This window comes from Hyperolius riggenbachi, chromosome 12 (assembly GCF_040937935.1).
Source record: "Hyperolius riggenbachi isolate aHypRig1 chromosome 12, aHypRig1.pri, whole genome shotgun sequence".
Classification (NCBI taxonomy): Eukaryota; Metazoa; Chordata; class Amphibia; order Anura; family Hyperoliidae; genus Hyperolius; species Hyperolius riggenbachi.
The window spans coordinates 196,092,756-196,113,354 of NC_090657.1; the positions used below are offsets into that span (position 1 = coordinate 196,092,756).

General features: G+C 44.9%; 1 long non-coding RNA gene across 1 annotated transcript in view; it reads left to right on the forward strand.

The window, feature by feature from the left end:
• Positions 1 to 19,934, forward strand: part of LOC137542395 (uncharacterized) — a 97,985-nt gene extending 78,051 nt beyond the window's left edge. Inside the window, exon 3 of the long non-coding RNA XR_011025419.1 lies at positions 19,827 to 19,934. This is a non-coding gene — a long non-coding RNA (uncharacterized lncRNA). The remainder of the gene's footprint in view (positions 1 to 19,826) is intronic.
• Positions 19,935 to 20,599: the final 665 nt, after the last annotated feature.

The following is a 20,599-nucleotide window of genomic DNA, read 5'->3' on the forward strand; positions in this document are numbered from 1 at the left end:
CAGCGCAAGGTGGATCCTGCATGTGGCACTGCAGCTACGGCCTGCGGACTGCAAGGAATTACCAACTGTAGAGAGGTTTGGGGGCCACTAGAAAAAGGCTCAGCGGGCCACATTTTCTTATGGGCCACAGAACAAACTCTCAGAGGGCCGTATAGGAAGTTCTCGAGAGAGCTGGTTGGATGCCAGGACCTTAAATAGCTCAGGATTGTAAAAAATAAATAAATAAATAAGTAAACTACAGTATGGTTTTTTTTTGTTTTTTTTTACATTAGCAACAAAAATGTACATTTGACTCTGCTGGCAATCAAGCATCCGGCGAATGTTAGCTTGCTTGCTCCACACTAATGTTGATATGCATCACCCAGAATAAGTGTCAGTTTGATTGTGACCACCTGTGGACAGGCCTGGATCACATTCCACGCTGCATCTGTGCTCCCTATTCTCCCTCTGCAGATGCGAGGCAGGATTCAGGGGGCTTTTCATACACAGTCATTAGTTGGAGGAACTTGTATGTTTAGTGTGGGATCCCTGTCAGGTCCAGAGATGGCTGGCTGGGCTCTGATGGACCAGAGGAGAGTGTCGGTGGATTGATGCCCACATCTGTCAGAACTCATTAATATATGTAGGAGATAAAACAGAGCAGGAGATTAGTGCCTGGCTGGGACAAGAGCCTGTCTGATGATAAATACACTCATGGCTTCTAATTGCCAAAGGCAACATTTCCTGGGCTCTCAGTGTCAGCCAGATCGGCCGTCTGGGTGATGGATGCTCCCCAAAATGGATTTCCATGCTCTGAGTTATGGGTGCTGGAGTGAGCGGGGTGGGGGAGGGGGGGTGGATGAGAGCCAGAAAAGGGGAGGAGCAACAAAGGAGAGAAACTTTGGAAGTACTTTGTTTAAAAGTAAAACATCCCAGATGGTATGCAAGGTGTGTGAGTGGAGAAGCTCGCTCTTCTGCCTAAACTGGCTTGGATGGAAGATTGGCATATGTGTGAAGGCTGCCATATGCTAGTAGACCTTGCAGGTTATTTGTATTTCCCTAGGTCAGTGGTTCCCAGGGGCGTAGCAATAGGGGGTTGCAGAGGTAGCCACCGCATCGGGGCCCTTGGGCTAGAGGGGCCCCGAAGGGCCCTCCCTCAACTACAGTATTATCTCTCTATTGGTCCTGTGCTCATAATAATCACTTCTATAGATACTTTGAATAGTGATAATCATTAACAAACAGTTCCATCCCCTTCTTGCACCTCAGACACTGTGGTTGCTATTGGCAGTTTTTGGTGAACTGTATCTATTGTTATGGTTAGAGTGCTTGGGGGGGCCCCAATGTAAAACTTGCATCGGGGCCCACAGCTCCTTAGCTACGCCACTGGTGGTTCCCAACCTTTCTGAAGTCGTGGCACATCACGCCACAAACGTTCACAACTCCGTGACACATCACATATGTATAAAAGAAAAATACTAATAATAATGACAAAATGGATTCAAAATAAAGTGCATATTCCTGAATACCCCTAAAAATAAAGCCTAAAGCTTTTCACAAATATTTATATGACCTCAGTAATTGCTGCTGCTCTCCTCAGGACACCCCCCCTCCCCCACCCCCCTTCCTGCACCTCGCCACTTGATAGAACAGACCAGGCTGCCTATCCTCTTCCTCTTCCATAGGACAGGACAAGCTGATTGTCCTCTAAACTCTTTCTTAGGCTTCTTTTCACTAGTAAATGCGATTGCATGCAAAATCCATTCAGCGATGCAATTGTGCAGGCTACAATTTGAAGGTTAAGGCTGAATCCTAGTGGTTGTGATCCAACCGCCAAGGTTCTGTAATGAGGGACCAGGAGCTCGATGGTGCAGTATCGTTTGGTAAAATGGGCAAGAGTAGAGTAATAAATGATACTCACAAAGGTAGGTTGCACTCCTGCGACCACCGACAGATCCTACAGGAAGTTCACCGTTCCCGTTGCGTATCCCAGAGCTGCTAGGTAGATGCTGGTAGGTCACTCACCTTAGGCAATTGGACACGTGGTGTACAAAAACTCTCCCCCAAAGGGTAAAGGACTAGTCTTGTTAGTTAACCTACAATTTGCACTTGCTGCGATTGTACCAGGAATTGTCGGGAACAGAGCCCAATAGCAGCACAAATCTTGCAGCCTGGCGATTGCATTTGTGGAAAAAATTTATTCTAGAAAAAAAGACTTACATGTTAATCGCGGTGCTGTTTGAATATATGCAACCCGCTTTTTTGAGCAAATCGCAGCTAGTGGAAATGGATTCTTAGTCTACATATCAATGTTTTGGTTTTTATTGCACAGTGTCATCCCACTTTGCTGGTTACAGCTGCAGAATTTTGATGTTTAAAAGCTACTTCAGACAGTAAAGGGCTACCACAGCCTCTGATCTACCCTGCCTAAAGTGTGCTTACACTTACGAATCAGATCAAGCTGACAAACTCAAACAGCACTATCTTTTCCTTATACACCTCCTCACACACATTCTCAGGGATGCTGAACACTGACAATGATCAATAACTCCGGATAGGAGGGGGGTTTTAGGGTTAGGCAGCGCCTGGGGGGCCCTTAGTGTTAGGCACCACCAGGGGGGTTTTAGGGTTAGGCAGTTCCAGGAAGGTCCTCAGTGTTAGACACCACCAGCGGAGAGGTTAGGGATAGTTAACCCCAGGGGGGTCCTCAGTGTTAGACACCACCAAAGGGCGTCCTCAGTGTTAGACTCCACCAGGGTTTTAGGATTAGGCAGCGTTGGGGGAGTTCTTAGTCTATGTGAGGGGAGTTCTGAGTTCAGGTACGCTGTAATGCTCTGGTGTGTGTGTGCCTATAGACAGGATGATGCTGTAAGGTGGGTCTGTGAGTGTAAGTAGGGGTACACTGGGGTGGGGGGGGGGGAGGGATAACTGTAGAATAGGCCTGTCAGGGGGGCACATTACAGCTCGGGGTGCCACACTTCCTCTCAATCAGCCGGCTTTTTCTGTAACGTGTGATGGAAAGCGAGATGCTAAATAAAACTGCAGAAAAAGATGTTTTAATAAGATGAAAATCCAAATGTTAAAATAATGAGCCATCTGCATGGGTGGCCCTCTCACGAGAGTTGCCAAGAGCTTCGCCATCTGTGAAGCGTTCACCAGCTGTTCCTTCTCTTTCCGCAAGAATCTCAGACATCATCTCCGTCAGTAATTTTTACTGATGCATTTTATCAAAGAAAACCTTCCCCCCTTCCTTTAAAGGGCTGGCACGGATCTCAGCAGGGCACCGAAGGCTAGGCAACCCGATCGCCGATTCCCGTGTCAGAGACGCAACGTATTAATGTTACATATCCTTTTCACAGATCAACCTAAACTGATATTAGAACCGTGCTAAATGAGATAATGAAGATGCCCCGTACAGGCTAATTAGGAATCATTAGGCTCGCTGGTAACAGCAGATTAGGGAGACGTGGCTGACGCGGTCTAGCAGGATGACGGCTATCTCTCACGCTGGAAGTAACTGTGTGGTCCTACATCAGAGCACAGAGGTACCATGTCAGGTCAGCATGAGAAATCCAAAGGAGTACTGAATTCTGATTGGCTGCTGCGGGATACTGCACTTTACACAATTCTGTTTGTCATCTAAATGAAAGGCTGGACAGAATTTTGAAAGTGCCGGTTTCCTTTTGGAAAAGGCTAATTGTCAGACTGGTGCTGATACCCTTTAAACTGGACCTGAACTCTTGCACAGGGAAGAAGGAAAGAAAGGAGAGAAATGCACCCTGTATGTATTTAGAGAGTTTAGCCGCACTAATTCCCCCTCATCTGTGACTAATCACCTACGTAATTTGATCGCTCAGGTGTGTCGGCTCAGGAATCTCTGCTGTCTTGGCAGAGCAGCTAATTTAAAGTGAACTCAAGGTGAAAATAAACGGATGAGATAAACAATTGTATTTATCCTCCTACTCCTAAAAATGACCTTTTTAGATATCCCATGGTTTTATTTTATATTTAAATATTTATAAAATAGATTGAATGTTTCATTGCCTCTCATCGATGTCAGCCTATTAAGTGTCTCAGAGTTAAAATACATGAACCATAACCTTTTTTTTAATCTCTCCCCTGCCCCATAAGTTGTATTCTGACAGGAAATCTTTTATGGCAGTGAGGTTTACTATATTCCTGACAAGTTACTGACAAGACAGAAGCTGTCACTTGCATGCCTGAAAATGAACTCTGTCAGGCAGCAAAAAAATTGAAAACAGCCTGGTTATTAATGTGTTTTACACTGTACATACGCATGCTTATCTCATCATGTCACATGTCGCCTCGGGTACACTTTAACCCTATGTCTGCTTCCAATAAAGCAGGAAGTATTGCAGGATTTGTATCAGTGGTAACAAAGAAATAGATTTTCTTTAAAAATTACTATTCCATTGTGTATCTTTTAGAGCAGAGAGGAAGTTCTGAGTTCAGGTCCACTTTAAAGAGCACCATTGTGGAAAAAGAAAAGCCTGTGCAAGAGCCTGAAATGTAAGGCTCTCGGTGGGAGGTAATCGCTCACCTGCTGGCCCCTAATTCACTAATGTCAGAAACTCTGCTCATTTCCGCCTGCAAGACAGCCGCGGCCATTTTTCCGTAGATTTCAGAGGCTCAGAGAACGCCATGGTGCTTGGACTGGAAGGGGGTGGGGCTATGTGCCAGAAGGGCTACGCTTCCGGGGCTCAGGGGGGAGGCTTGAAAGCTAAAGATGCAGTAAGGCTCTTCTCCATTCCTCACAGGCATGAACGTATTTGACCTGAGAGTGTGTGTCAGTAATGGTTAGTTTACAATGATACCCGAATGCTTGTTTTCCTGGCGTTTTTTTTCCCCCCATCTTTAAACCTATTATTAACCAACTGTAGTGCATGAGAATGTCAGTAGGCACAATATACATGGACAGTTGCCAGCAGAATTTATTCATGATTCAAGTCAGTGGCGTAGCTAAAGGTGGCCACTAACGGTCCAATTTCTAGCAAAAAATCGTTCAAGCGATCAGAGATTCTGATTGGATTGGTTGTAAATAATCTCTGTTGATGGGCACAATGGATTATGAATGATTTTAAAAACAGTCGTTCGAATGGATTTTCGTCGAACCAATATTTGGATTTTCTTGTTGGTTGTGATAGATAGAAAGCAAAGATTGGTTCGTTGATGGTGTAGTGAACGATTTCACTTCCAATCAGAATTTCTGATCGCTTAAACGATTTTTTGCTAGAAATTGGACCGTTAGTGTCCACCTTTCTAAGCTGTGAGCCCGGTGCAAGTTTTACATGGACCCCCCTCAGCACTATATACATAACAAGTGATACGGCGCACCAAAACCAATCAAGGACAGCCATAGTGTCAGGGGTGCAAGAAAGGGATGGGGATTGGGGAACAGTGTGTTAATGATCACTACTATTCAAATCAACTATAGAAGTGAATATTATCAGCACAGGACCAATAATGAGCTAATACTGTGGTAGAGGGAGGGTCCTACGGGGCCCTTCTGGCCCAAGGGCCCCGATACGGGATGCAGCATAAATATACGTTAGGGCCAGTGCATCCTGATGGTGGTGGTCCCACTAGCAGCATTGGGATCGTGGAGCGATTGCTCAACTGGTAGCAATTAGTGAACCCGGAGAGATCCCTCCAGTGGCTACAGTAGCCAAGCTGTGATCGCTCCAGGAAATTGCAGCACTTCCACGATTATGCAAATCCCAGTAACTTTGTACTTCTGCAAAGCAACCGTAGTAGATACCAGCCCTTACCTAGCTTTATCTCGGATCTGCAAAACAGTAGGAGGTGGCTGCGACCATAGGGCTAAACGATCCATGTAAGAGGTTCCTGATACACTCAGGCGAGAGATCGAGCATTAGCCAGGTACAACTTCCTGGGCTGATTAAGAAGGTAGGAGAAACAAATGAAGGCCGAACAATGTTTACTGAAAGGTAAAACACCCCAATCATAACCCTTTGAGAGTCAGATTGCAATGTGAGCCCGACTTTATCATTTGCTGCTTGAGACATTTAAAGCGTCAGTTTACCCAATACCAATATGTGAGTTTTTGAGAGGTGCTGGATATTTACTTGATACATCTCTATGCTTTTTTTGATGCAGTTGGGACTAGGCCTCTGTGCTTGTGTGCCCAGGTCTGCAAACTTGCCAGGGCAATTATGCGAAAAACCCCACTCTATTTATTTGAATTAAGAGTGTTCCATTCAGTGTTCTGTTTCATGGACAGTGATGGCGTATGCACTGTCATAAACCATGGCACTGAACACCGTAGTGTGAACCCAGCCTAAAGGAACAGCCATGACGAGAACAATGGACACGATCAAGATATTATTCTAAGCATCCAAACCAGGGCTACAGGGGCACTCAACACTATAACAGGGTGCCCACAGCCCAGGTTTTATCTGAATATTTCTTATCTTTATCTTGGATTTAAAGGGGAACTGAAGTAAGAGGTATATGGAGGCTGCCATATTTATTTCCTTTTAATCAATACCAGTTGCCTGGCAGCCCTGCTGGTCTATTTCTCTGCAGTAGTATCTGAATAACACCAGAAACAAGCATGCAGCTAGTCTTGTCAGATCTGACTTTAAAGTCTGAAACACCTGTTCTGCTGCATGCTTGTTCAGGGGCTATGACTAATAGTATTAGAGGCAGAGGATCAGCAGGGCTGCCAGGCAACTGGTATTGCTTAAAAGGAAATATACATGGCAGCCTCCATATACCTCTCTCTTCAGTTCCCCTTTAAGGTCACCAGGCCTTCATTCCAGTAGCTGTAAAGGTGCGTACACACCTTTCACAGATGCCGCCTGTCCGGGATCGAATCTGGGCCGGGCTGCACACGAGTGTCAGCTGTGTAGCTGACGGTGGACTGTGTTGCTATGTGAAGGGAACAGATGAGGGACGACAAGCGTGACATCACACAGCGGGTGGGGGAGCGGCCCAAATAATGTGATCAGCATTGCTGGGTTGAGTAGATCCTCCCGGTGAATTGCTCGCGAGTCGCTGTACCCGTGCCTGATTACCGGCTGAGGTGGTCGTTACCGGCTGAGGCGTGAGTACGAGGCTTAACAGGTCACCCAAGACAACAAGCACCTGTTCCAGCATCAGGATGCAAGTGCTTTCCTGCTGTATGTATGTATGACATCCAAGACGCATGACTTGGAAAGCATCGTTTACCCTAGTAAGAGAGGGAAAGATAATCATGGCACTAAAGTTCTAGTTAGTCCCCAGCGGTCTGCTTTGCACGTGTATCTGCTGTGTATGAGATGTGATGTACAGTCTGTGGCTCCCAAACTCCCACAAATTACTACAATGAGGCTATTCGTGGGATCTGCAGCAATATACAGAGCTAATCTAGCGGATCTGGGCCTGGAATGTAACACAGACGTGACGAGGAGATAATATGGTCACTTTCATTCATTAGCCAGCTCCCTACTCCCATTGGTCCAAGCAGGGTTGCCTAGGTAACCAGATGATGCAGATTGTAAACAGGTGAAAATCTTAAGGATCTTATCCCATAGAGGATGGAACCGCAAATAATACACATTCTCTGTTGTTAGAAAGGAAGCACAATTCTATCTATAAAGATGAATTAGGTAAACAAAATTTAAAATGTAAACAGCAGAATTACAGGGAACATCCAGACCATCTGTTTTCTATAATGCATATTGTATTTCTGTGGACAAGATACATAAAGCACATTTTAGACCATGCAGATATGGCATTCTGTAACAAGCATGGATATGGCGGCTGCTGACTCGCAGGGGGTGTCTGCAGCCGCCTCTCTCCCTGGCTCTCAAGTGTTATCTGTTCCCTTGGCGTCTAGCACGCCGGGAACGGTGTTGTCTCCAGCTCACAGGGTGTCTGTCTCGCGCGGAGACAGGACCTTTATGCGGGCAGAAGGCGCGTCAGCTGACCTGCCGGTCGGCTGACGTCACTGGTGACTCTCGCCGCTTGGATTGGCGGATTCCGTGGTGGGAGTGGCTGGAAGCGTACCTTTGCTTCATAAGCCTCCAGTCTTCATTCATTCCCTGTCTGCTGTCGTGAATACTTTGTGTAAGCGCTCAGACCTTAGACTAGAGCCAGGTGTTGAAACCAAGGACTTCACACCAAGACTAGGATTTGTTAATTGTATTTGATTACCGGTGTATGATTCTGGCTATATTTCTGACCTTGCTTTCTGCTTAGCGTTTATGTACTTCTGCCTATCTGACTAGTTGCTGAACCTTTGCCTGTCTACTCGTTATCCTTCTGCCTTACGATTCTGTACTGATACTACCTCTCTGTTGCCGAACTTGGCCTGTCTGACCTTCTACTCACCAGTGGGCCCTCGCCACTGGTGAGGCACTATTGGCTCGCCAGATTCTCTGGTGAGATAGTCTCTTATTGCTCTATTAGTGACTGATAGCACATTTCCAGCTCCACTGGAAAGGTCTGTTCAAGTCTATACAGTCACTCACTCCACTAGTACCTTACCAGCTCCGCTGGTGAAGGACTAGTCTGTATATTTCTATTCTCTTTCTGTTTGTACCTATTCCAGTCCTCTGGAAAGGTCTGTGCTATTTTATACATTCAGTATACTGTTAGGACCTTACCAGCTCCTCTGGTAAGGCCTCTCAATACTAATAAAGTTACGGTTGCACCAATACACAACTCTCTCAGTATCTTGACCAGCTATACTCGCATTATTGGTGATTCTGCAGATCACCACATAATCAGGTATAGTGTCTGTATTATTGGTGATACTGCAGATCACCTAATAATCAGACGTCTGAGTTGCAGCACCCAACCGTTACACATTCCTTATTAAATACAGCAAAGTCCCCGTTATCCGGAACTCAGGCCCCCGGAAGTCTCAAATAACCGGCATGCCTGAGGGGGGATAACTGGGAGGGTTTGCAGGTGGATTTGCTGGGAATTAAATACTTAAAAGGACTCCGAGCAGTGCAGAAACTATGGAAAGATGCATATCATTTAACAGCTCTCTTTCTCCTCTTTCCAATGAAATATAAACCGCCACTCTACGCCTTTTAGTTTTCGCTATTTTCGTGATCAAAATTGCAGCGGCCAAGATTTCAATCACGAAAATAGAGAAAACTAAAAGGCGTAGGGCCGCGGTTTATGTGTCGTCAGAAAGAGGAGAAAGAGAGCTTTAAAATGATATCCATCTTTCCATAGTTTCTGCACTGCTCGGAGTCCTTTTAACGAGCCTCCTGCACCTTCTAACCTTTCTGTAGCTCCTAGCGTGACCCAACATGAGTGAAGTGACATGCCAGAAGCTGTGCAGGGAGGACCCTGGAAAGCCGCTAGGAGCTACAGGAAGCTTAGAAGGAGGCGCTGAAGGCCTGGTAAGTATTAAATTTAGCCTGCCGGGGAGGGGGGGGGGATCTTTTTAGGCCGATTACAGGCAATACCTGCTGGTTCCGGATACTGGGGACTTTGCTGGATATGGAAGTTTCAGAGGCTCATCAGAATTCTGTGTGAATCAGAAAAAAGGCTGCAAGAGGCCTTACCAAAAAGGGCTCCTCCATGAGCGCCTAAATAAAAAGCCACAATTTGCGGCAAAGAAGGTAAATTTCGGCGCCCATAGGTGCCTGGTAGAATCACGGGCGCCAAGGCATGCTGATATGAAAATTGCGGCATTGCATAGCGGGTGCTCCACAGCTAAACTCCACAGCCTCCCAGAAATTCCTCCGAGCGTTGCAGAGCAATGCTGAACTGCGCAGGTGCAGGTTCCAGGCTGCCTTTACTGTGCTTGCGTGATTTGTAACTGCGCCTGCACACTTCTCTATCCTGCAGTGCTGCTTGGAGAAAAACTGCATTCCACTAAAAAATACCATGAAACATGAAAAGGACCAGGCACGGAGAACAGGGGGGACCCCGACGACAGCGAGCAGCGACAGCACGTTCAGGAACAGGTAATCTAGCCTGCCATGGGCTTTATTTCACAATTTTTTGTCACTTCAGGAGATATTTTTTCTACTATCATTTTCAGCATCGATTCAGAAGAAGTTTACACTCTAAAGTTTGTAAATTCAGCCTTGCTGAATTAATTCGTTTTTTGACCTCAGCGGCTCAACAGGACCTGCTTGTTTGAGGAGAGAAACTGTGGAAAGATCTCGGGAACCTGAGTAGAGATGTTCCTACAAGCTTGTATAGTGGTTGCCTAAATAGATGGCCTGAATGCTGCAAGTATATTACAGTCAACAGCACTTTGTATCTAATTCTGCACTTAGCGGCTCCTGGTTTTGTCTCGTTTCGTCTCATCTGAGGTATCTGGGGACTTCAGCAGAGACTAGAAAATGCCATTTACCTGGAGGACATGCTGGTCTTTTGACTTAAGCAGGAAACACACTTGCAAGTGTCATATTGCGGCCGTTCTTTTGTTTTCATGTTTCAGCAATGGTGTTTTGTTTGTGGTTTCCACGTGTGATTTTTTTTATTTTACGTTTTTACTTGCATTTTTTTTTTTTCATTTTGTGGCAAAATACAACAGAATTAGAAAAACTGGATATGCGGGAAAATAGCAGAACACAGTCCTATTTTTTATACTGCACTTTCACTATACAGTAGTGTTCCTTTAAGTGTGTATCTTATTAAAGCAACTCTGCGCTTGCAGCAATAGGCAGGGCCGGATTTCTGAAAAGGCCCAGGCCTCGGGCGGCTGCAGTCCCAGAAGGCACCAGGACATGAAAGAGGGGTTGCTACATATGGAAGAGGAGTCTGAAAATGGGGAGCAACACATGAAAAGGAAAACTGATGCTCAAGGGAGCTGTTCATGAAAGAAAGGAGGTGCTGTACATGAATAATACACATGGAACAGGGGGCGGCACATGGTCAGGAATGAGAGGGGCACAAAAAAGGGGAGCCGCAGCATACTTGGCCTAGGGGCACAGTGAGTTTAAAGTGTACAAGAGATGTAGAACAAGAAAGATTTGATACTTACCCAGGGTTCCACCAGCCCCATAAGCACATGTGAGTACCTCGCCGTCCTCCCGCGGTTTCCAGTTCATCCGCGATCAGCCCTAGTAACAGGCTAAGTCAAGTCCAGTCTGGTTCTTCTGCATATGCGCAGACCTCTCGCGTGCACAGAAGACCCCGACTGAAGCGACTGAACCAGTTACAGAGGCTGATTGCAGCTGAACAGCAAACCGCGGGAGGACAGCAAGGGACTCTTATGCGCTTATGGGGTCGGTGGAAGCCCCGGGTAAGTATCAAATCTTTCTTTCTTCTACGTCTCTGGTTTCCTTTAAATCCGGCCTTGGCAACAGGGTTACCTCCTGACCTACAAGGGATGGTTTCTTTTCATCCATCAAAAACTTTTGTTGAAGCAGAACTGCGAATACATTTTTTTATCTGTCCTCTCGGGTTGTCAGAAAGATTGTGCTTTTTTTTTTTTCGCTTTCTTTTTTTCTTATCAAAAAGGTTTGAAGCGGAGAATGGTTTTAGTGCCTCTCCAAATATTTCTCTGGCTGTCTGTCTCTTCCCTCCTCTCAGATGTATGTTTCACAAATCTGCCAGTCAGTTCTGTCTCCCCGCTGCTTTCCGCTGACAAGGCCCGTAATCGGCACGCTAAAGCCACAAAGCAACTCACAAACCAAGCAGAGGTTATGTAATAAAGAGAGGGGAACCGAGGGGCGCAGTTACTGGGAGAGTAGTGGAAGAAAACACCCGCACATGCTATACTCTGGGGTCCGTACACAACATTTACATGAAGTGGCAATACATACGGATTTATTAAAAAAAATAAAAAAAAGAAGTAGGCTACCTGTTCCGGGAGGCTGAGCGGATCAGGTAGCAGCAAAAACCGCCACTCCCGTGGGCCGCAATGGCCCACTTTCACTTTTGTGACCTCTGGGTCTCGATGCTGCACGGAAAGACTGTGTGTCTCTCACAGCGTGCAGGGAGACAGGGAAGCGGCAGTGGGTGTGGCCAGGGAGAGAGAGCTGCCCAATGGCAGCTCTGGAAACTCTGCAGGAACGCAATTTGAACAGGGAATCCCTCTCCCTGTGTTTACCTCAGAGATAGCGGCAAGTATTGTCACTAATCTCGTGGGGCTATAGCGCGGCCGGGAAGGGGGGGGGGGAGAGCAGCGATGTGGGGACACAGAGGCATGTTATGAGGCAGAGAACATGCCTCTGTATTGCATGTGCCCCCCATCTGCCCCCTGAGTTAAAGATTTTTCAATATGAAGACAATGGTAATTCACCTTTGTATTAAATTTAGATGCCCTGTACCCAGCTCAGACCTCATGAGGTTAACCCTCAGGGCGATACATTTGCATTGCCCAGGATAGGACGCAGCACTTTTTTTAAAAAAAAAAAATCTTTTTTAAATCATGTAGCGAGCCCTGGGCTCGCTACATGATAGCCGCTGCGCAGCGGCATCCCCCCACCCACTCCGATCGCCTTCGGCGATCAGAGTAAGCAGGAAATCCCGTTCAGAACGGGATTTCCTGCTGGGCTTCCCTGGTCGCCATGGCGACGGGGCGGGATGATGGACGTCGTGACGTCAGAGGGAGTCACGATCCACCCCTCAGCGCTGCCTGGCACTGATTGTCCAGGCTGCGCAAGGGGTCTGGGGGGGGGGGGGGTGCGCGGCACGGCGGGTAGTGGCGGATAGCGGCGGCGATCTGAAGTTACACGCAGCTAGCAAAGTGCTAGCTGCGTGTAACAAAAAAAAATTATGCAACTAGGCCCACCAGGGCCTGAGAAATCCTCCTGCACGATATACCCCGAGCTCAGCTCGGGATTATCGCCCAGGAGGTTAAAGAGCATGAAATGTTTGTTTGCTTGCCTACTGGTGTGGGTGGGGTAGGGATCCTTTTAAAATGAAGGAAACCTCAATGCTGGTAAAAGGGTTTAGTACTGATTATTTCAGCATGCAAAACATTTTGGAAGTTGTTTTAGCATTACTAGAGTTTCAGTTTGTGAGTGCAGAGGGTTAATGATTGTTTGTCCGTAATTTGACCACTCCCCTCAGCACCGCCTTTCCACTTTAACGTGAGCCAAGCACCATTTTTAGCACCCAGGTCATCTCAATATCCCATTGATTATGCATGCCATCAATGTGGCTCATTCATTAAAAAAAAAAAAAAACTTAAATTTTACCTCTTATTTTTACATTTATAAGTTTAGCAGAATGTTTTATTAGCCTACCTCATCCTACTTCCCAGGCTTACCCAACAACAAAAATTTCAGGCAGATAAGGATAGCTTTTTTTATTTTTTGCACACATTAGCAAGAGCAAACAAAAAGCTTTTGATCAGCACGGGAGAGGGGGTGGAGATATTGGATACTGTATTTAAAGAGTTTACAGAAGTCACAGTTGCTATCTTCACATTTTCCTCTTGATAAATAATGGGCAGCTAGTAGGGGACATGGCAGCTCCTACAGCTATTAGAAACCAGGAAATAAAAGTAGTGCTTGGTTCCCTTTAAATCCTGGGCCCTGAACAGGATGAGAATCGCTTCCCTTGTTTGTGGCTACACAGAATAAAATGGATTTTTTTTTTGACTGGACTGAAGTTGGAGAGTCATTACAATAAGAATACCGTTACGCAGGTGTGAAGGGCAGACACCATTGTGCTTTCTGTTTTGACTTTGTCGAATGTAAAAAAATGACTTTTTGGGATTTATTTGCCCGCTGTCCATCAACCGCTCCTCTCTGTAGTGTAAGGCCGGCCTTGGCAGCCAGCATGGATCCCCCATCCTGGTCTCCTGCACAGATCTTCACACTCCCAGGCCTCTCCTAGCTTGTCTTATTGATCTGCTGCAGTCTGAGGTCAGTGATCCATATGTCTCTCCCTGTGCAGACAAGAGCTGCTCCAGATGGAGACTTCACAAGGCTGCTGAGGGAAGACTGACAGCTTCGGGCTCCGACCCCGCAGGTGGAGACTTGGCAGTACAGAATGTTAAGGAGCTCATCACCTGTGCATATGTAGGAGCCATCATATCCTATGGCTAATAGAACAGCTTGCAGATTTCCCCCGCATAACGTTCACCTGCAACTTCTTTTATTGTTTATCTCTATTGTAGCTCCGACAAATGTGTTATACTGTTTACCTTAGGCATATGGCAGCTCTGTGACCGATACCAGCTAATTGCTGGGTAGAGACCAACTTCTGGAAGGAGAAACGGCAATCCGTGATAAAGGGAGACGAAACTCCATATTAAATGGATAAGCAAAATCATCCAATGAGAAATAACTTATTTAGCTTACCTCTCCGGTTGTTTTAAGTGTTCACCTTCAGATTTAGGAGAAATGTAATATGGAAACGAAAAGGAAATAATATTTCTGCTGATTTCCAACTTTACTGTTTCTCTGTGATGCCAAAGGCGATATCATTTCTGTCCTTTTCTTTTTAACCAAGCTCAGTGATACTTTTCCCTCCCTACTGCCACAGCTTACTGTCCCTCCCACAGCAAACGTCACTTAGAAAACAGGCTTACATTATTGTGTAAACTCTTCATAGAGAAGGGGGGTTCAATTACCTTGTGGTCATAGTGTCCTTGTGTTATCCAAACTAGGAAGCGTTCTGTTAATTGCATGCTGAGATAAGCTCGTTACTGTGGCAAAAAAAACCTTCGCTCAATCGTACCCGCACTGCACAATTCCTGCAGTTAGGCTAAGGTACCCCAGACTAGGTAAAAGAAAAAAAAAATAGAGGACATATAGGGACCTAATTTAGAAAAAAAAAGGATTTACATATATTCTTTTTTTGGGGGGGCAATTTCTTGTGTTTGATTTTTACAACCCTCTTTTAGTTCCTACGCACACACGCGCGCACACACACACACACCATACATACATACACACATATATATCATACATACATACATACATACACACACGTACAGATTTTCAACCTTCCATTTAATTTAAAGCTAGATACTGGTTCTCTACCATAAGATTCACAGAACATTATTTTGAATTAAATACACATAGGAACTAGTTACTGTTACCTGCTCACTCCTAGCAGACTGAAAAAACACTTCCCCTTTAGTGACATTAGCATGCAGGGGGAGGGGCATTAGCATGTCAGCTGAAGTGATGTCTCCCCACTGACTGATAGCCAGTCATCATAGCTGTCAGCCTCTAGTAGGGTGGCATGCGTGAGACTGATGGGGGGGGGTGTGAGTGAGCAACTGTATGATTCAGAGACGTTATGAATTGGTGCAGCATGTACTTTCCTCTTTTGCTTTGGCAAAAAAATATATTTTTTTCTATTTAAAAAAAGTTTTTCATGCATTATAAATGTACTTTCATGTTTTGTTACATGCAGGGCTGGGCTTTAGAAATACAGTGGGTTGCAAAAGTATTCGGCCCCCTTGAAGTTTTCCACATTTTGTCATATTACTGCCATAAACATGAATCAATTTTATTGGAATTTCACGTGAAAGACCAACACAAAGTGGTGTACACGTGAGAAGTGGAACGAAAATCATACAGGATTCCAAACATTTTTTTACAAATAAATAACTGCAAAGTGGTGTGTGCGTAATTATTCGGCCCCCTTTGGTCTGAGTGCAGTCAGTTGCCTATAGACATTGCCTGATGAGTGCTAATGACTAAATAGAGTGCACCTGTGTGTAATCTAATGTCAGTACAAATACAGCTGCTCTGTGAGGACCTCAGAGGTTGTCTAAGAGAATATTGGGAGCAACAACACCATGAAGTCCAAAGAACACACAAGACAGGTCAGGGATCAAGTTATTGAGAAATTTAAGGCAGGCTTAGGCTACAAAAAGATTTCCAAAGCCTTGAACATCCCACGGAGCACTGTTCAAGCGATCATTCAGAAATGGAAGGCGTATGGCACAACTGTAAACCTACCAAGACAAGGCCATCCACCTAAACTCACAGGCCAAACAAGGAGAGCGCTGATCAGAAATGCAGTCAACAGGCCCATGGTGACTCTGGACGAGCTGCAGAGATCTACAGCTCAGGTGGGAGAGACTGTCCATTGGACAACTATTAGTCATGCACTATACAAAGTTGGCCTTTATGGAAGAGTGGCAAGAAGAAAGGCATTGTTAACAGAAAGCATAAGAAGTCCCGTTTGCAGTTTGCCACAAGCCATGTGGGGGACACAGCCACCATGTGGAAGAAGATGCTCTGGTCAGATGAGACCAAAATGGAACTTTTTGGCCAAAATGCAAAACGCTATGTGTGGCGGAAAACTACCACTGCACATCACTCTGAACACACCATCCCCACTGTCAAATATGGTGATGGCAGCATCATGCTCAGGGGGTGCTTCTCTTCAGCAGGGACAGGAAAGCTGGTCAGAGTTGATGGGAAGATGGATAGAGCCAAATACAGGGCAAACTTGGAAGAAAACCTCTTGGAGACTACAAAAGACTTGAGACAGGGGCAGAGGTTCACCTTCCAGCAGGACAACGACCCTAAAGATAAAGCCAGGGCAACAATGGAATGGTTTAAAACAAAACATTTATCTATGTGTTAGAATGACCCAGTCAAAGTCCAGATCTAAATCCAATCGAGAATCTGTGGCAAGATCTGAAAACTGCTGTTCACAAACGCTGTCCATCTAATCTGACTGAGCTGGAGCTGTTTTGCTAAGAAGAATGGGCAAGGATTTCAGTCTCTAGATGTGCAACGCTGGTAGAGACATACCCTAAAAGACTGGCAGCTGTAATTGCAGCAAAAGGTGGTTCTACAAAGTATTGACTCAGGGGGCTGAATAATTATGCACACCCCACTTTGCAGTTATTTATTTGTAAAAAATGTTTGGAATGATGTACGATTTTCGATCCACTTCTCACGTGTACACTACTTTGTATTGGTCTTTCACGTGGAATTCCAATACAATTGATTCATGTTTGTGGCAGTAATGTGACAAAATGTGGAAAACGTCAAGGGGGCCGAATACTTTTGCAACCCACTGTATATTCAGAAGCATCTTTTGTTTGATGCAAAAGTTACATACTCTATTTGACAGCTGTCTGCCTAATGGGAAGATGATATAGCCAGGCCTGGATTTATATCACAGGAGCACAGAAGTCCTGGCACCCTAGATATCACCCTCTATGAACATACAAACTCCTGCCGAACCGAACCACAAGTGTGCTGGCTGTCCCAGCTGTCACCTCTCCATTCCCTTGCCCGTCATGGGTAGCTGCAGGTGTCCCTTAGCATTAGGTAGCCAGCGATACCCTCAACCAGTGGTGCCCCTGACTGAAGGGAGATCTCGTCAGTGGAATGCCAAGAGTTGAGTAACCTCTCATTTACACTCTGCATAGGCAAGGAGGGAGAGAGGCATTCTGGGAGGGGAGTGAGCTGCCTTTCCATCATCAGGCGCCTGTAGGCACGCGCCTACAGTGCCTTATGGTAAATCCAACCCTGGATATAGCAGTCAAAGATATCCTCTGCTTGCTGGCACCGAGAAGGTCAGTGGGGCACTGCATCACAAATCGCCATATTACCGACCTCTTGAGTCAAAAGAAGCAGCAGCCAACATTGTCATTCCATACAACATATAACATATATATATATATGTATAGAACACCCACCATCACAATAGGACTCGGAAGTGAACGGCTTTGGCAAAATTAAAAAAAAACAAAACACTTTGATAATTGCTCTGTTCATCAATTTTAAAAGCTATTTTACAGTTTTCCTATATTTTACATTGAGGCAGGTTCGCCATCAAAATGCTGCAGGACCCACGTTCAAAAAATCACATTGCTCTGGTGTGAACTCAGCCCATACAAACACAACAGCTAAGCACTTATCACATCAGCCCTAAGCATCCGTTCTTTACAATAACTCACATATACTTTTTCCTACCCCTACTGTTCTGGAAACCCCATCCTAAGGCTACATACACACTTGAGATAAAAGTCTTTGGAAAAGGCAAGATCACAGACCAATTTTACCCCCTTCCATGTAGTATGAGAGCCATACCTACACAGTCTATTCTATGGAGCTGCACTCCCCATCAGATAAAATCTTTGCAAGATGCTGTGCACAAAGAGGGCTGGAACCCACAAGAGCGTTTTTTTGAGCATTTTGGCAGCGCTGCGATACGCTAGCGTTTTGCCAAAACGCTCAGCTGATGTTAATGGATGGGGCAACTTCCACAGGAGCGTTTGCGTTTCCCAGAAACGCAAACGCAGGACCTGCAGCATTTTGGGAGCGTTAGAGCTTCAATGTAAAGTATTGAAATGCTAGCAGAAACGCTCAGCAAAACCTAAACTGAGCGGTTTTGCTAGCGTTTTGCGGTTCAGCACACTGTAACAAAATTAAAAATAATTCACAGGACCAATCAGGATAAAAACGCGAAACGCAAAACGCTACACAACCGCTGAGCAAAAAAATACACTGTTGCAAAACGCGACCGAAAACGCGCATGAATCCGCTTGCAAACCGCTCAGACAAAACGCTAGCGGTTGCGTTTTGCGTTTGCGGATTTCAGTAGGTTCCAGGCCAGATGCTGTACACATTCAAAAGATCATTATCTGCAAAAGATCTCTTCCTGCAATAGATCCATTCCTGCAAAATGCATTCATAGTCTATGATATCTGCAGATCGTCATACACACCTTGTTTAACAGACTTCATCTGCATATCTGGCAATCATCTGCAGATCTGAAAATCCATCCTGGTGGATCTGATCTGCAGATGATTGTCTGTTAAACAAGGTGTGTATGATGATCTGCAGATATCATAGACTATGAATGCATTTTCCAGGAATGGATCTTTTGCAGGAATGGATCTTTTGCAGATACTGATCTGTTGAAGGTGTACAGCATCTTTGTGTGCAGCATCCTGCAAAGATTTTATCTGATGGGGAGTGCAGCTCCATAGAATAGACTGTGTAGAGTATGGCTCTCATACTACATGGAAGGGGGTAAAATTGGTCTGTGATCTTGCCTTTTCCAAATACTTTTATCTCAAGTGTGTATGTAGCATAAGGCTGGATTCACACTGTACAAAAAAAAGGTCCATTCAGTGGAAGCGGATGTCGACATTTTCACCTTCCACTGTCCATTTTAGTCTTATGGGTCTGCTGGCACCCCTGCTCTGGTCCTCTGTATGGAAGAAGAGCCGGGATACAGATCATAGCCTTGGCAGAAGCATCAGGTTTTCTATTGGTTTGCAACAAGCCAATGGGATTCTGCCCTCCCCAGGGAGGATTCTCATTGGTTCACTGAGTAGTGATCATATTAAACACACATACCCACATATACATTTGTATACATACACTCATACACAGAATGATTTACATGACAGGCTCTCTTTTTTTACTCTAAGTACTCTTTAAAGTGGAACTGAACTCTTGCACAGGATGGAAGGAAAACCTAGAGAAATGCACCCTGTATATATTTAAAGAGTTTTGCCTGTCTAATTCTCCCTCACCTGTGACTAATCAGAAATGTAATTTGATCTCTGAGCTGTGTCAGCTGGCTGCCTCTGCAGAGCAGCTAATTTGTAAACACAGGATGTTAACCCTATGTCTGCTTCCATGAAAGCAGGAAGTAGACACACAGCAGATTTTTTTTACAGGATTTGTATCAGCAGTAACAAACAAAAAAAAAAAAATTACCATGTTACTTATCTTTTAGAACAGAGAGGAAGTTCTGATGTCTGCTTTAATGAATTTTAATTACATTTGTGATCAGAGGGTTCAAATTAGCATATGCTTGTTATAATGTATCCTTTACCTTCTTACTCTCACACTGACTGTGTGCTGCTGACATGACAAAGGAGACAGAGAGCAGGAATAAGTGACTTGTTCAGTGTCCTTCTGCCTCCTTGTGTAATCCATGTATTGTATTGTTTCTTTCAGAATGAGTACTTATTGTCACTGCTGGACTGGTCCTTGCTGAGTGTGAAGAATGAGAGGACATAGTGTGAGCCTTTTTACACTCCATTACTCCCAGACTTCTGTTCCCTTTGTATCTTTTCCCAAGGTAACCACAGAGCCAATCTTATTTTAGTATAGCTGTAGTGCGGTATGTAATGTCTACACAACTATTCTTCATATCTAGAGAGGTTGTGTCCAAAGCGCTCCTCTGATGGTTCACATTCTGTTCTTAAAGAGGAACTTTAACCAAGGACTGAATTTCATTCCCATCAGTAGCTGATAACCCCTTCCCCATGAAAAATCTTTACCTTTTTCTCCAATAGATCAGGGGGATCTGTATGGCTGATATTGTGGTGCTGACAGTTTACTCGTTGCATTGTGGGAAATAACGTCTTTTTTCCAACTGCCAAGCAAGCAATTTCTCCCTCTGTGCATAGAACTCTCGAGTAATGAACATTCTGTACAGATCACTTGGTAGGACTAAAGATGTCACCACCAGATACATTTCAGAATGTAATGGGAAATAGTGAATTTTTTCAATTTTTTTCTTATTATTCCCATTAAAATGCATTAGAATAAAATAATTCTTAGCATCATGTACCACCCAAAGAAATCCTAATTGGTGACGTAAAAAACAAGGTATAGATCATTTTGTTGTGATAAGTAGTGATAAAGTTATTGGGTAATGACAGGGAGAAGCGCTAAAATGTGACAATTCCTTTCATCCCCATGGTGAAAACAACCCGTGGGCTGAA